This window comes from Callithrix jacchus, chromosome 1 (genome assembly GCF_049354715.1).
Source record: "Callithrix jacchus isolate 240 chromosome 1, calJac240_pri, whole genome shotgun sequence".
In the NCBI taxonomy this organism is placed as follows: Eukaryota; Metazoa; Chordata; class Mammalia; order Primates; family Cebidae; genus Callithrix; species Callithrix jacchus.
Window position 1 is genome coordinate 58,761,267 of NC_133502.1, and position 15,252 is coordinate 58,776,518.

At 33.0% G+C, this 15,252-nt stretch overlaps 1 long non-coding RNA gene across 1 annotated transcript in view; it reads left to right on the forward strand.

Annotated features, from left to right (window-relative positions):
- Positions 1 to 13,745, forward strand: part of LOC144578773 (uncharacterized) — a 49,467-nt gene extending 35,722 nt beyond the window's left edge. Inside the window, exons 2-3 of the long non-coding RNA XR_013525175.1 lie at positions 13,309 to 13,387; positions 13,638 to 13,745. This is a non-coding gene — a long non-coding RNA (uncharacterized LOC144578773). The remainder of the gene's footprint in view (positions 1 to 13,308; positions 13,388 to 13,637) is intronic.
- The last annotated feature ends 1,507 nt before the right edge of the window (positions 13,746 to 15,252 follow it).

The window sequence follows — 15,252 nt, forward strand, 5'->3', positions numbered from 1 at the left end:
ACTGTCTTTTTTTCCCAACTCACACTTTCACTTTATTTTATAAACTGCAAGTGATAATAAAATGCAAAGTACTGAATTTACTGTCTAACGTATGGCAATCATATTCCAAGTGGATGTTCCTGTATTATTTTTCTGCGGGTCATGATGAAGAAATAGTAATGGTGCTAGTATTCTAGATTAGGTATCTATAATTTCTGACTATTGTTAGCAACATGTACAGTAATATTTCAAAATAAAAACAAAATCGATTTAAATAAAAAACACTATGGACAAATAATGATTGAGAATTATTCCATATGTTGCTAGAGAAGGAAATATAATAAATAATTTTCACTGGAATATTTGGGAGATCTCAAAATATAGAAAAGGGCACAGCTTGGTATCTTTTAAAAATTAATTTTAGAAGGAATTCTTAAATTATTTTTTTTTTGAGCCAGGGTCTTGCTCTATTGCCCAGGCTGGACTGCAGTGGCTCTGTTGTGGCTCACTGTAGCCTTGACCTGCAAGGCCCAATCAATGTTCCCACCTGAGCCCCCTAAATAGCTGAGACTACAGGAGTGTATCACACTCTAGCAACTATTTTTCTTTTCTGTGTGTAGAGACAGGGTGTCAATATGTTGCCAAGGGGTGAGCCACTGTGTCCCACCAAGAAGGATATCATTTGAATTATTTCTGTGAAACCAAAATAATTATTTTTGAAATGAATTTCTGTTACCATGAAATATGCTTTAAAAGTTATTTATTTTCTTAATCCAAAAAGAAAACATGCACATTTCTTTTGTTTTTTTAGACGGAGTTTCGCTCTTGTCACCCAGGCTGGAGTGCAATGGCGCGATCTCGGCTCACCACAACCTCCGCCTCCTGGGTTCAGACAATTCTCCTGCATCAGCCTCCTGAGTAGCTGGGATTACAGGCACACGCCACTATGCCCAGCTAATTTTTTGTATTTTTTAGTAGAGACGGGGTTTCACCATGTTGACCAGGATGGTCTTGATCTCTTGACCTCGTGATCCACCCGCCTCGGCCTCCCAAAGTGCTGGGATTACAGGCTTGAGCCACCGCGCCCAGCCCTGCACATTTCTAATCTTGGCTAATTCATTCCTCCCATCACAGCTCATATAGCATATTACACTAATATCTTCCCTCTCATTGTATAAAGCCTTCAGAATAATCAGTAATATATTTATGTCTATAGTAAACTGATTTAGGAAGAAATCTACCAATATAACATGTCTTTTTTTTTTTTTTTCTTTTTAGATAGAGTCTTGCTCTGTCACCCAGGCTAGAGTGCAGTGGCACAATCTGGCTCACTGTAACCTCCACCACCAGGGTTAAAGGGATTCACTTGCCTCAGCCACCCCAGTAGCTGGGACTGCAGGCACATGGTACCACACCTGGCAATATTTTTGTATTTTTAGTAGAGACAGAGTTTTGCCATGTTGTCCAGGCTGGTTGGTCTTGGGCCCCTAATATCAGGTGATATGGCCGCCTTGGCATCCCAAAGTGTTGGGATTACAGGTGTGAGTCATACACCCTTCCATAATATTTCTAGATTAATTAATACACTCATTTTTAGATACTATGGATAGAAAAGTTACTCTAATTCTCAGTCTCTGAGCTTATTAAGCGTAACTAATCTTCAACCTGGCACAGTGGCTCACAATTGTAATCCCAGCAATTTGGGAGGCTGAGGCAGGCTGATCACTTGAGGTCAGGAGTTCAAGACCAGCCTGGCCAACATAGCAAAATCCTGTCTCTACTAAAAATACAAAAATTAGCCGGGTGCGCTGACATACACCTGTAATCCCAGCCACCCAGGAGGCTGAGACAGGTGAATCTTTTGTACCCTAGAGGTGGAGATTGCAGTGAGCCAAGATTGCACCACTGCACTTCTACAAACAAGTTTGTGTTTGGTTTTCATTGCATTTAATCATTATCAAATAAATAAAATATGTTCTGCAACACTCATTTGTTATTTATTTAAAGCATTTATTGTGTTCAAGATATTTAAGATTGAAAGGTATTATTAATTTATGAAAAAAATTATGAAAAGATATTCCATATATAATCATAATTATTCTATAGATACTGCAGTAGGAGGGTTGTGTTTTACTGATAATTTCTCAGGAAGAAATACTAAGTCAAAGTGGCCCAGGAAGAAATTCATAAAAGAAATACATCTTATATTATTAAAAGACTAATTATAAGTTTTCATTAAGGTAGCATTATAATTTATCCTTTGAAATAAGAGTTGGGAGATTGGTTTCAAATATGCCTATTTAGGAGGACATGATTTTATTTATGTTAAGACTATTTTAACTATTTTCTAAATTATCTAATTACTATAATTATCTAATTTTGTATTACTGAAAATTTTGTACATGTTCTGTGTTTGGAAGAAAATAGAAAGATGAAAAAAAATACACAGAATATCATGGAAATCAAGCCAAAAATATCAATCCATTAAAAATTTTGGTGGTAGGTACTTTAAAATGACTTTTTTCTTCTCATATATTTTAGTATGTATTTATATAATCAATATTTTATTTTTCCCAAAAAAGGGAATCATGAGGCCAGTTTTTTCACTTTAGATTTTGTATTTATTTGGTTTAAAAATATAAAGTATAAGGAGCAATTTAGCTATTCACATAAAATGAATAAATTTTATAATTTATCTGGAACATATAATGAATTAACTAAATACAAACCCAATGTTATTGTTGCATTTTTCTTTCTCAGTGATGAACCACTATGGCATGCTCACATTTATTTTAGTTATGGCTTAAATCCATTAAATTCATGGTCATAAACCTCATTAAAACAATGAAGAACAAAACACATAAACACACAGGTTGATGATAGATTTTAGACCTGCGCAACCTGTGTTCATTTTTATATGCAGGAGTCACTTACCTTACTCAGACCTACAGTAGGCAGTTAAATATTAATTAAAAGAATCAAAATATGCTTTTACCTAATTATGTAACGAAAAAAAACACAGATATGTTCAATGAAAATCATTACATGAGCCACACTTAGTGGCTTACACCTGTAATCCCAGCGCTTTGGGAGGCCCAGGCAGGTGGATCACCTGAGGTCAGGAATTTGAGAACAGCCTGGCCAACATGGTGAAACCTTATATCTATTAAAAATAGAGATAGGGTATTTATTAATCTCTATTAAAAATACAAAAAATTAGCAGGGCATGGTGGCAGGTGCCTGTAATCCCAGCTACTCAGCAGGCTGAGGCAGGAGAATCAGTTGAACCCAGGAGGTGGTCGTTGCAGTGAGTCGATTGTGCCATTGCACTCCAGCCTGGGCAACAAGAACAAGACTCCAGCTCAAAAAAAAAGAAAAGAAAAGAAAATTATTCCATGAATCTGGAATGCCAAAAATCTTAGGCTTTTTAAATCTCTTTTCTTTCTTTCATAACCCATATCCCAATTCATTAGTGACAGCAAAATCTTTGTGCCAGTTTCCAAACATATGTAGAACTCTACCCTTTCCCAGACTTTCAGTGCTATCACTCTAGTCAAGGACATCTTCATTTTTTGTCCATTTTATTCCAATAACCACCTAACAGGCCTCCTTCCTACTGTGCCTGGCTCCCTATGGTCTTTTCTTCACCTAGTATCTATGCAGATATTTCTAAATGCACAGCATAATTATCTTGTGAATAAAATATTCCAAATGTCTATGCCTTACTCTTAATGAAATTTTTTTAAATTTGAATCAATTCTTATTCTCTAAATGACTTTTCCCTTCCTCTTTGAACCCATTCACTAATATTTTGCATTAGAATATGCAAAATATGCTCCTCCCTAAGGACTGTATTAATTATCTTTTGCAGCATTTTAACACAGCATTTTAAAGCACACCCATCTAATACATTACAGTCTCTGTAGTTCAGGACCCCAAGATTGATCTACAGGGTCCTCTTCTTCAGGGACTCACAAGGCTGCAAAAAGGCATCAGCTGGGACTGCAGTTTTATCTGAGGCTTGATTTTGAAAGGATCCCCTTCAAACTCAAGTTCTTGTTGGCAGAAATTCATTCTTTACATACTGTTGGCCAGTGGACAATTTCTTGCTAGCTACCACCCAGAGGCTGCCCTCAGTCTCTTGTGACATGGGCCTTCCCAAAATGCCTGCTTATTTCATCAAAGCCAGCAAGGGAGAGCATCTTCTATCAGGACAGGTATTAGAATTTTTTGCAGCATAATTGGATAAGGGACATCCAATGACCTTTCCATTATTCTATTGATAAGGCACTTTAGTGTTTTGCTCACACACAGGATCACAGGAGGACATAAATTTCAGGATTTGGGTATCATGAGACCCTCTTTAGAGTGTATATGTAATAAGATCTTTCCACATGTTAGTTTTCTATGTGCCCTGAAAGATTTTTCTTCATTTATCAACCAGGTTTTCTCCTCATATTTTGCTGAAGTTTGTATTCAAATGTCAATTTGTCAGAAAAGGCATAGTTATCCCTACATATGAAGAACACTCCACAGAGTTTTTGGTAACTTACCTTGCTCTCTGCCTTTTTTTTTTTTTGATGGTAGTTATTATTACTAGATAGAGATCATATTAATTTTGTTTCACTTTTCTAGATTTAAACTCTCTTCAAACAGGTATTCTCTGTCTTATTCTCAAATGTAACTCCACCTTCTAAAAATGTGCTAGGCCCAAAGAGGAAAGGTGTCTAAAAATTAGAAGGCTTTTTTAAAACTAAAGAGGAATACTTATTCCCCAGTATATTCTAACACAATGTCTTATAGAACTGTACTTTGTATAGTCACCAGCTATATGTGACAATTTATTTTCAATTAGTTAATACTAAATATTTTTAAAATATCAGTTTCTCAGTTATACTAACCATATTTAAGTGGTCAATAGCCACACAGTGGTTACCAATATTTATGCTTTCCACTGGGTAACCTAATGGAAAGCACCAATATTGAATAACTTCATTATTGCAGAAAGTTCTATTAACCAGTCCTATTTTATATATTTGTTCTTTTTTTTCTTCTATTAGGTTTTGAAGTTCCATGGAGAAAAACATCTGTCCTAATCATCTTTATATATTAAATTTTTATTCTATCAAGACAGCCTAGAATATTTTACAGAAAATGTTGTTGAAGGAATAGATTTTCGGGTAAGCACATGAAAATACACTTCCAGGGCAGAAAAAAATTATCCTAAAAACTCCATGAATTATTAGTGAGCAGATATAATTCTAGGTCTGTGTTCTTCCTTATAGAAACTCACAAAGGGAATTTTATTTAAAAATCTTTGCAAACCGTGATGAATTTTATTTCAGAAAAAAATATTATCTTTCATGAAAATTCATGAACTATATTACTGTGACCATAAACAGAGAGAAACACATAATATTAGTTTCCCAAACAGTATAAATTTTTGCTCTCTTTTAAGAGACCATAATGACATACAAAACCATGCCTGCTGACTGGCAGATCTCAGTATCACTAGGCTTGTTTTATCTTGCTCGGTGTGCCTTAAAGCTCATCATAAAAGCTGTAGGAATTCTCTGTTCAAAAGTTAGATCAAGACAGAAAACATCTCTTCATTTTTGAGATGAATAATTTTTTTTCTGATAAACAACAATCTACTAATTTTTAAAAATATGAACTATTATATTGGGAATGTACCTAACTTAGAATGAAAAGCTTGTAACAGGTAATATGAAGCATAGTATTGGAAGAATGCTTAACAATGAATATACTTATAATATAAATATATATTAAGTGTATGTCTATTATACTACAAATATCTGTCAATGACATTGTATTTATATTTTGATAATGGCAAAATATGGTGCTGATTATTCTTTTTGCATTTTTTATTAATCACCAGTTATATATCTAGAACTTAACTTGGAATTCCTAGAAATTAAAATTTATTCCTCTATTAATATGGGTAGTAAATCGAGGCTGTTGACACATTTCTGAAAGCCCATGTCCAAAACTATGAGAATCCTTATTGTGAAAAGTTTTATCATGGCCCATTTACAAACAGAATAAGGCAGTGAGCCTATGGAGTCACAAATCCATTTTAAAACTTTGAAGTATAATAACACCAGGATAATTTATGGAAACACATATAGTATATGACAATAATTATGAGTGAAAAGAAGCAGTACCAGGTTGATCATCTTTTGAATCTCTCCATCTGTGAGGATTGTATACCTATCAGAAAAGACATTGAACATGATGTTTGTTTATATATTGATACTATTACTTTTTTCTTGAAGAAATGACTTGGCAATGTTTCAAAGACTATCTAAAGAGGAAGACTAAATTTTCATTTCTTTTAATGTAGGGCATATGCTGATATTTTGGTAGTGTTTGGGGTAAAGTTGAATTTTTGTATAATATTTCTATAATCTGGTAGATAAAATTTCTTCAGTCAGATACTCGTCACTGTTTTAAGTAGATTTACTTAAAAAGCACACAGAAAAAATAAAGAATTTCCAATATACATCTAACTATCCACATAGTTTTTTTTTTTGTACTGCATAGTAATATAAAATAACTCCAATTATAAACCTTAGGCCAGTTAGGTCAAGAATTTATTTTCTTAGTAGGTGAAATTTTTTTCTCAAAATATGGAATGTTGAGGTCTTATATTTTCCATGAAAGTTTCACTAATACTTTGTTAGCAGAAAAATAAGAATGACTTTATTATATATAAAAAAATTTATTAGAAAGAGTATTTGTAAAAAATAATTTCAAGTTCAATAAAGCCATACAGAATGAGCCTTTTTTTTAAACTGAGAAAATGTTATGTTCATCTATGTTGGAAAAGCTGAAGCAAGCATATTGGATGTCAAGTATCTCTAAGTCAATTTCTCATTTGCTCTGCATCTTTGCAAAGCTGATTTGAGCATAGCAATTCTTTGAAATCAATGGGAAGTTGGTGGTTGGATTAGGTAAGTACCATCATGGAGCATGACAAGAAACTGGTCCTGTTTGTCATTTTCAATGTGTTTTTTCTTATTGCAAACTAATAAAGACAGGAAAACCTTAGTAAGCCATTTTATTTAATCTTCTCATTGAGGATATTCAAGTACTTTTATTTAAATTTCTATACAAATTTAATGTTTTCAGAAATTTCCTTGATCACTTGATCTTAATAGCTAACCTATTCACAATACTTGCTGTTTGTTCCCTTATATAAATTAGTTTTCTTTATAACATTTATCATTACTTGTTTTTAAATTACAGATTTTTTTTTATAATTTTTGGTTATTTTGTTCTGATTTATCTATGATAATAAACCCAGAACTTAGAAACTTTTTATCACTGGATACTCAAAATATACAATAAAAATATTTAATTTATTTAAGTGTACCATATATCTAGAACCAATCAGATATTTGATGAAACTACTCAATATTCAGTTTGAAGTATTTACTGGTGATGAGAGAAACTGATCTGTAATCAAGCAGACATTTTCATTATTCTAGAAAGTGTCATCAACCCTCAAGGAATAAAAAAGCAACAGATATACTTTCCAGGTTTTAAGGCAGCTATTGTCATTGATATAGGAAATTACAATCTTGACATCTAATTTTACCTCCTGGTACTTCTCAGAAAGAACCTGAGCCTCCCAAAAGAAGAACCATTCATTTTCTTCCATTTGCTTATTCTGTTTTTTTAATGAATGCTTACCACACTCTTATTTATCATTTATAGTTCAAAAGTTTGCTCTTGATTTCTGCTAGTAGAGAGGGAGGGAAGCTAGGAATAGATGAAGCCAGTTTTTTTTTTTTTCCACTAACTCTTTGTCTGTAACAAGAAAGGAAAAGAATAAGCAGATTTCATCATGGGCACCACAAGGCATTTTCTTTCCACTTGATACAGGAAAGAGTGTCCTAATAGAAAGATACACAGCCTTTCCTCTTCAAAATAAAATATGCATATTTTAAAGTCTACTTCCCAATACATCATGTGTAGATAGCCTTGTTACTACTTCTCACAAAAATAGCTTATAGGCATTCCACTTTCTAAATAAATCACTAGTAGCTGCAGTCTATATAATCTCCCTCATCATTGTTCATGAAATGTACTTGAATATTACACTTGGTGCCACATTTCTGAGAAGTGTTTATATTCTGGTTTATATTGATTTATAGGATAAGTACACAAAAAAATCGATACCACTCAAATATATAAATTTGGTTTTTTAATTTAAGTTATTCATAACTATTTGAATGATGTAGGACAGAAAATGATATAGGACAAATTATTCAGATTTCTAGGCTCAGGATACGTGAAATAATTAACAATTGTGTAAGATTATCATTTGCTTCCAATTGATGAGGTATTAACTTGATAACTAAAATATTTACATAGACAATATATTAGGACATTTGTCCATATTTGAGAGATGAGGAAATTATTTTTTAATAGTGATAGCCAAGTTGTTGATATTGAAGATATCAGAAAGAAACCCTGTAGAATGTCAAATTTCTAGGAGGTTCATTAAACATTTTTAGATAGATAAAACAGACAAAGCCAAAACATTTTAGGCATCTGTATGAATCATAAATTATGTATTCATACTTAAAGGCAACAGAATAAAGTAAAAGCCATAAATCAAGTGGCCAAAACAAAATTTCCTTAAGGGATCAGTATGCTTGGTGAAGTAGTTAATGTGGGTTTCAGAGCACATTGACTCCAGAGGTACCAGCTACCCTCAGTCTGGTAATATTACTCCTCACTCCTCTTTGCCTGCCCCGTTAGCATCCATCATAATATTTTGGTCTTTTAGCCCTTCATAAACTTTTCAACTGACACCCTTTCTTATGTCTGAAATATTTTCCTGTTTTGTTGATCTACCCAGGCTAACACAGATACCCACATACTTTATTGATTTACTTATCAACAAAATATTCTTTCCCAAATTGTTCATGATCCCATGACCATGTTATGGGTCTTCTTTCTTTCTTTTTTGACTTTGTTTCTGTCATATTTCTTGCTAAAATTTTGTTGATTTCGACCATCTGCTTTATTTTATTATCCCATTCTTCAAAATGTACTCAATAAACTTTATCATACCAATATGCTGTTTTTTTCCTCTCCAGGACCCTGGTCTAATTTTCCGTATTGATTATTTGGTACAAGATAATGTTTAATCTATAGATTTCTCCCTTGACACTATTTATTCCCAACCAGTGCAAGTAGAATTCAAGAAGTCATACAGAGTAAAAAAGGTGTTCATCAAATAGGAAAAAAAAAAAAGAGGTTGAGAGAACTTGTGACCATCTGTCATCTTCTAAATAGGGAAGATGGTATTTGTCCTAGTGTCTCATTTTTCACTGAGTAAAGATTGTGTAATTGTTCAATGTTGGACTTAAAGTGTATAAAGGGCAAGGGATTATTTAAGCTAAGAAAAAATATTCAGGAGCTGTTTTATTCTCTTTTAAGGAATATAAATCAATTGAAGCATTTTGGTGCCTTTGCGCCTCCTGATTGACTGAGGGGGCATTTCTATACCCAATTTGCAGTAGGATGAAGTGTTAATGAATTTTGAAGATGTGGAAATAGTTAACTTTGCTATGAAGGTAAATTGAAAACTGGTGTGTTAAATAGTGAGAGACAAATTTTTGCATGTATTTTAAAAGCTGAGTAGGAATCAGGGAAAGATAAAATGCTTGAAAGTATAGGAAATTAGGATTTATCAATGGAGACAGCTTCACAAGTTACTAAGAATGAGTATGATTGAGCAATTATGTGAAAGAATCTTCCCTGATTAAGAGAAATAAACTAATGATTAATTTGAAAAATAATAAACATCATATTTAAAGATTTGAAACGTCCCTTCCTAATAACACCTATCTCATTTGGCAAATTGGAAGTAAAACTATGTGCTTAGGAAAGAGGAATGAAATTTGAGATGAATAAGAATCTTTCAGATGGATATCAAGGAAAATTACAAGATATGCTGAACTAATGCAGCAAAAGATTAAAAAAAAACAATTACACCTAATGCCTTTATATTATTAATGGTACCAATTGTTAATGTATATTTTCTCCAGCTGGGGCTGATACCCTACTTCTTCAAATAAACGTTGAAATACTGAATTAGGAACTAAGTCAGAGATTATGATCTACTAGGGATAGGACAGTAAAAATACAAATAGTTCATAGTGTTGAAAATGCCTATGCAAAACTATGTGTTTGAATATTCTGTCTATGATACTTAGGCTTATGTAACTACAAGAAGAGGACATTAGATATTGACATAAAAGAGGTAAAGAACAGAGACCAGGCATAGTGGCTTACACCTGTGATCCCAGAACCTTGGGAGGCTGAGGTGGGCAGATCACAAGGTCAAGAGATGGAGACCATCGTGACCAACATGGTAAAACCCCATCTCTATTAAAAATACAAACATTATCTGGGTGGTGGTGAGTGCCTGTAGTCTCAGCTACTTGGGAGGCTGAGGCAAGACAATCACTTGAACCCAGGAGGCAAAGGTTGTGATGAGCTAAGATCACACCACTGCACTCCAGCCTGGTGATCACACCACAAGACTCCATTTCAGGAAAAAAAAAATAGGTAAAGAATAGATTATTTTTTTTTTCCTGACTGAAGAAAGAAAACAAAGAGTTAAGAAATTATAAATGTTTAGTTAATTGATTTGAGTGTGCTCCAAGTGGCATAGTAGTTTATGAAAAAGTATAGAGTAAGATCAATGCTGTAGAGTGTAGTAAAATAACTAATGAAGACCAGAAGCATCTCTCTTTATATTTTAATTTGTATTGTATGTGAATTTTAAAATATACCTGAGTAATTACATGTTCAGTGATACGGAATAAAACCAAATTTTTTTTAACCTGTCTTCTCATTGAATATGGATAATTGACCCTGGAAGTTAAATGATCTCAAGCACAATGCATAATGGAAAGTGATGGAATGGGAATGCAGAAAATCCACAGGGAGCAGAGGGTTTTTGTTCTATGTGAATTGAGAAGTAGTGGTCTGGAATGTTGTAAATTATTCTTCTACCTCTGGGTACTTTAGTGAGTAGAGTATAGGGAAAGGCACAGCTTCTCATTGATGAGTCTGCAAGAAAAAATCAATGGGAAATGGCCAGGTTTTATTTTTAGCAATAAAGGAGGATAACTTTTCTATGAAGAAAATGAATATGTAATACTTGTTTATTAAGGATCGAAAAGCTTCAAATGATGTAGAAGGAAGGAGGGTGTAAGTGAGAAGACTAAATGTAATTTGGAAGGATATGCCCAAAGGAAAAAAAAGAAAACCAAGAAGTGAAGAAAAGACCTAAGGGGTCCACATATCCTTCAGTGGATGAAAATCACCACCCCTGTATCAATGTTGTTTTGGTTTAAAGCCAAAGTTAAGCTGAGGATTGCAGGCACATACATAGTATGGAGATACAGGTGTCAAGACACACCCCGTTGGCATTCCAGTGAGCACTTTTGATGAGAGTCAAAGTAATAATAAAAAAAAAGTCTTTCACAAAGTAGATTTGAAGACAATGATATTTAGTTAAGAGGCACATCAGAGTCATCACTTTGGTGTCCAGGCAGTGATATCAAGGGCTCAATTGCCCCATATTTTTTTCTTCCCATTCAATTTTTAAACCCTTTATTGATGCTTAGTAATATTTTATATTAATAATTATTCCATTCTATGACTCAAAAATTTTAATGCATTCAATGATATGAAATAGCACAGGAAATTCATATTGAGGATGAATATTTATATAAATAATAAAGATATATAATTTTTCACATGTCAAAAGTATTAAGGCACTATTTAATGAGCAACAACAGCAGACAATATTATGGTGATGCTTAAAAGTGAAAGTCAATGTCAGCAGAACTGGAATTCTATCACCAGATAACAGGCTCTAAGTCTACAAAAATGCTCAGTCACAGCCAAAGCATAGTTTCAAAGATATTGATCTTGTGACAACAAGACTGAAATGACTTTATTTCTGTTCCAATAAATGACTCAAGCAGATTTTAAAATGAAGTTGAAACCACATAAGGAAATCTACATTGCTGTTATGAAAGTGCCTGTTTTGACTGGCTGAGAGAAACAGTTTAGTATGTCATTTCTCTACTAGACATATGTTACAAACACTCTAAATAACAGAATATAATGCATGCTTTGTGTATTAAACAGTTTATAATTGCAATCAAGTTCTAAAGTATTTTATTCTGATAATCACTTAGTATTAACCCCTGGATGAAGTTTTTTTCACAATATTTCAGTATGTTTTGTTGAGGCTTCAATGAGTTCTAATTGTGAACACTGTTGATTATAGATTTTATATAATTTAGAATTTAGTATTAAATATACATATATGGACTATATTCTTTGTATAGACTTATATATGTTACAAGACTGCATATAACCATCCTTTTTCAGAAAGGATTCTAAATTATTTCTTAATTTAGAAATAAATCTAATCCGTTATATTTGAGTATAATGTGACGACTTAAAAATAGCATTCCATTTTTATTTATTTCTATCCATGTTGGCCCCTTCAAAGTAGTGACACGTGCTAGAATACATGTAGAAAAATTGAGTATGGAAATAAAGCAAAGATATATGGTAACAGTGAAGGTAGTTATCAAATAACTATCTGAATTATTTGAAAGATAGCTGTGCTATCACCTTCGTAGTCCACTTCCCTTCAGCTGCTGAAAGATATTGGTTGTTGCTTATAACACAATTTGAAACTGTTGCATTCTATCTTTACAAGGTTTTCACCCAGATGATAAAATAGCACTTACTTCACAATATGTTGTGGACAGATGATAGAAAAATACAAGAAAAGGACTTCATAACATTACCAAAAATCTAAGATAAAGTAACCTGAACAAGCAAGTATATGATAACAGAGAACATATACATGTTTGAAGCCTGAAGCAGCCTGCAGTATTATATGTTGGAGTTGTTTAAAAAAGCCACCAAGAAATTTTAACTGTGTAAAACCATGCTATGTACACTGTTGGCAAAACATTTCCTAATTAAAAATCTAACAGTAGATATACATTTTATCAAGTGCAAGCAAAAGCCTAAAGAAGGAATATAGAAAATTGAAATTGATGCATGGCCTCTTCAACACAAAATAAACATTGAACTGACCTTAAAGTTGTGAGCATCTGGTAATTTTCCAGAAACAAATCTCATTCTTTTAAACACAGCAAAATATTATCTGAAGTAGTGCTAAAGGCAGCATAATTTTTGTTTGTTTGTTTGTTTCTAACTTGTTTTTTTTTTTTTTTTTTCTACACTTCGCAGGTGTCTGGAGAGAAAGTTTCATTGGAAAGCCTAAATGAGGAATTAGAAAGAGCCTGAGGCTAGAAGATCAGAGACTCGGGTACTTTTTTTTTTTTTTTTTTAAGAGATTGCGTGTTTTCTAACCAAGAAACAGAAAAAGGAAAGACAGTTTCTCTCTGCCAACTTTTTGGTATTCTCTATATCTGACGACATAACATTTATGGGACACTAATTGCCCTATTCAGGTCAATTTTATTTTCTTCTCATGAAAATTCCTTCTAGAATCTGGTCACACATTTACTTTTTTTTTTCTTTTCTTTTTTTTTTTTTTTTTTTTTAATGGATTGGAGGTTTCAGTGGGACGGGAGAATCACAAGGAATCAGGTGTTCAGAGGAATGTATTGAGTAGAGGTGAGGAACTAGGAAAGTAAAAGGAGAGAAGGAGAGGAAGAAAGAGGACAGCATAATTTGGTATGTATTTTTTGCTATTATTTCTTGTATTTCCCTCATAACAAAATTAGTATATTTAAATCTGGTATCAGACCCCTATTTAGATGTTATTACATCCTCACTTTAGATTTTCACCATTCAGAGAAACTAAGTAAATTCCAACAATTAAATTGTACATTTATTTATGTGTCATAAAGCTTTTCTAAAAACCACCATTAGAAAATGACATATTGAAGTAAAACCAAATGGAAAAAGTTAAATATTACCCTGTCACTGGATATATTAGTACCCAAATTATTTGCTTTTTTTATTATTTATTCTCCTTATTCATTCATCCACATGGCATGTGCTTACTTAAAATCTATTGAACATAAGCTATTTGATAAGTACATGGAATAAAGAGATAAGTATGGCAAAGATTCATGTATATGAAATTAAGAGTCTAGAAGTACAAATAGATATAAAAGTAATATCACAATTGTATTACCATTTGGAGAACTTTATACTCTACAAAGTATTTTGCATATGCTCATTCACTTTTCATGATAATTTTATGAGCTAGGGATAAGTATTTTCATTTTACTGGAGAGAAAACTAATGTTTAGAACGTTAAGTAACTCAACCAAAGTTTCAAAGATATGTTGTATGTTGAGATTTGACAATATTTGGCTTATTTCAAAGTGTCTGCTCTTACATTTTAATATTACCTTAATACTATTTATGCCATAAGATATTGTAAATATTTTGTCTGCATAAGCAATTAAATAACATTCCTCTGTACTAGTTTTCAACAATGATTAATAAATCTTCATGCACACTGTTTAAACATCAAATATTTATTTTCAAAGTTGTGGGTGCCAGAAGGCAAAAAATGGTTTTACCTGGCTGAATCAAGGTATAATGGGGTCATGGTCTCTCCACAGGCTCTCAGGGAGGATTATTTCATGCCTCTTTTAGATTCCCGTGGCTGTTGGCATTTCTTGATTTGTGATCACATAACTCCCATCTCTGCCTTTGTGGTCGCCTTGCCTTCTCTTCTTATAGATGTCAAATATTTCTCTGTTTTCCTCATGAAAATGTATGTGATTGCATTTATGGTCCACCCAGATAATCCAAATTGTCTTCCCATCTTAAGATTCTTAATATCTGTGGGATTTTTTTTTTGACAAATAAGTACCATTCACTGTTTCCAGGGATTAGAATGAGGTATATTTTAAGTGGCTAGAACAGTAGTGCTCCCTTATTTGTGGTTTTGCTTTCCATGGTTTCAGTTGAAAGTAATGGTTGTCTCAAAATATTAAATAAAAAATCTAAGATATAATTTATACATGTTAAATTGAGCATCATTCTGGGTAGTGTGATTAAGTCTCACATCATCTGCTCAGTCCAGCCTGGGACTTTATTCAACCCTTTTTCCATCATATCCACACTCTAGACACCTCCTGCTCAGTAGCCACTGAGTGGCCATCTAAAGTATCACATTGACTGTTGCAATATCACAGTACTGTGTTCAAG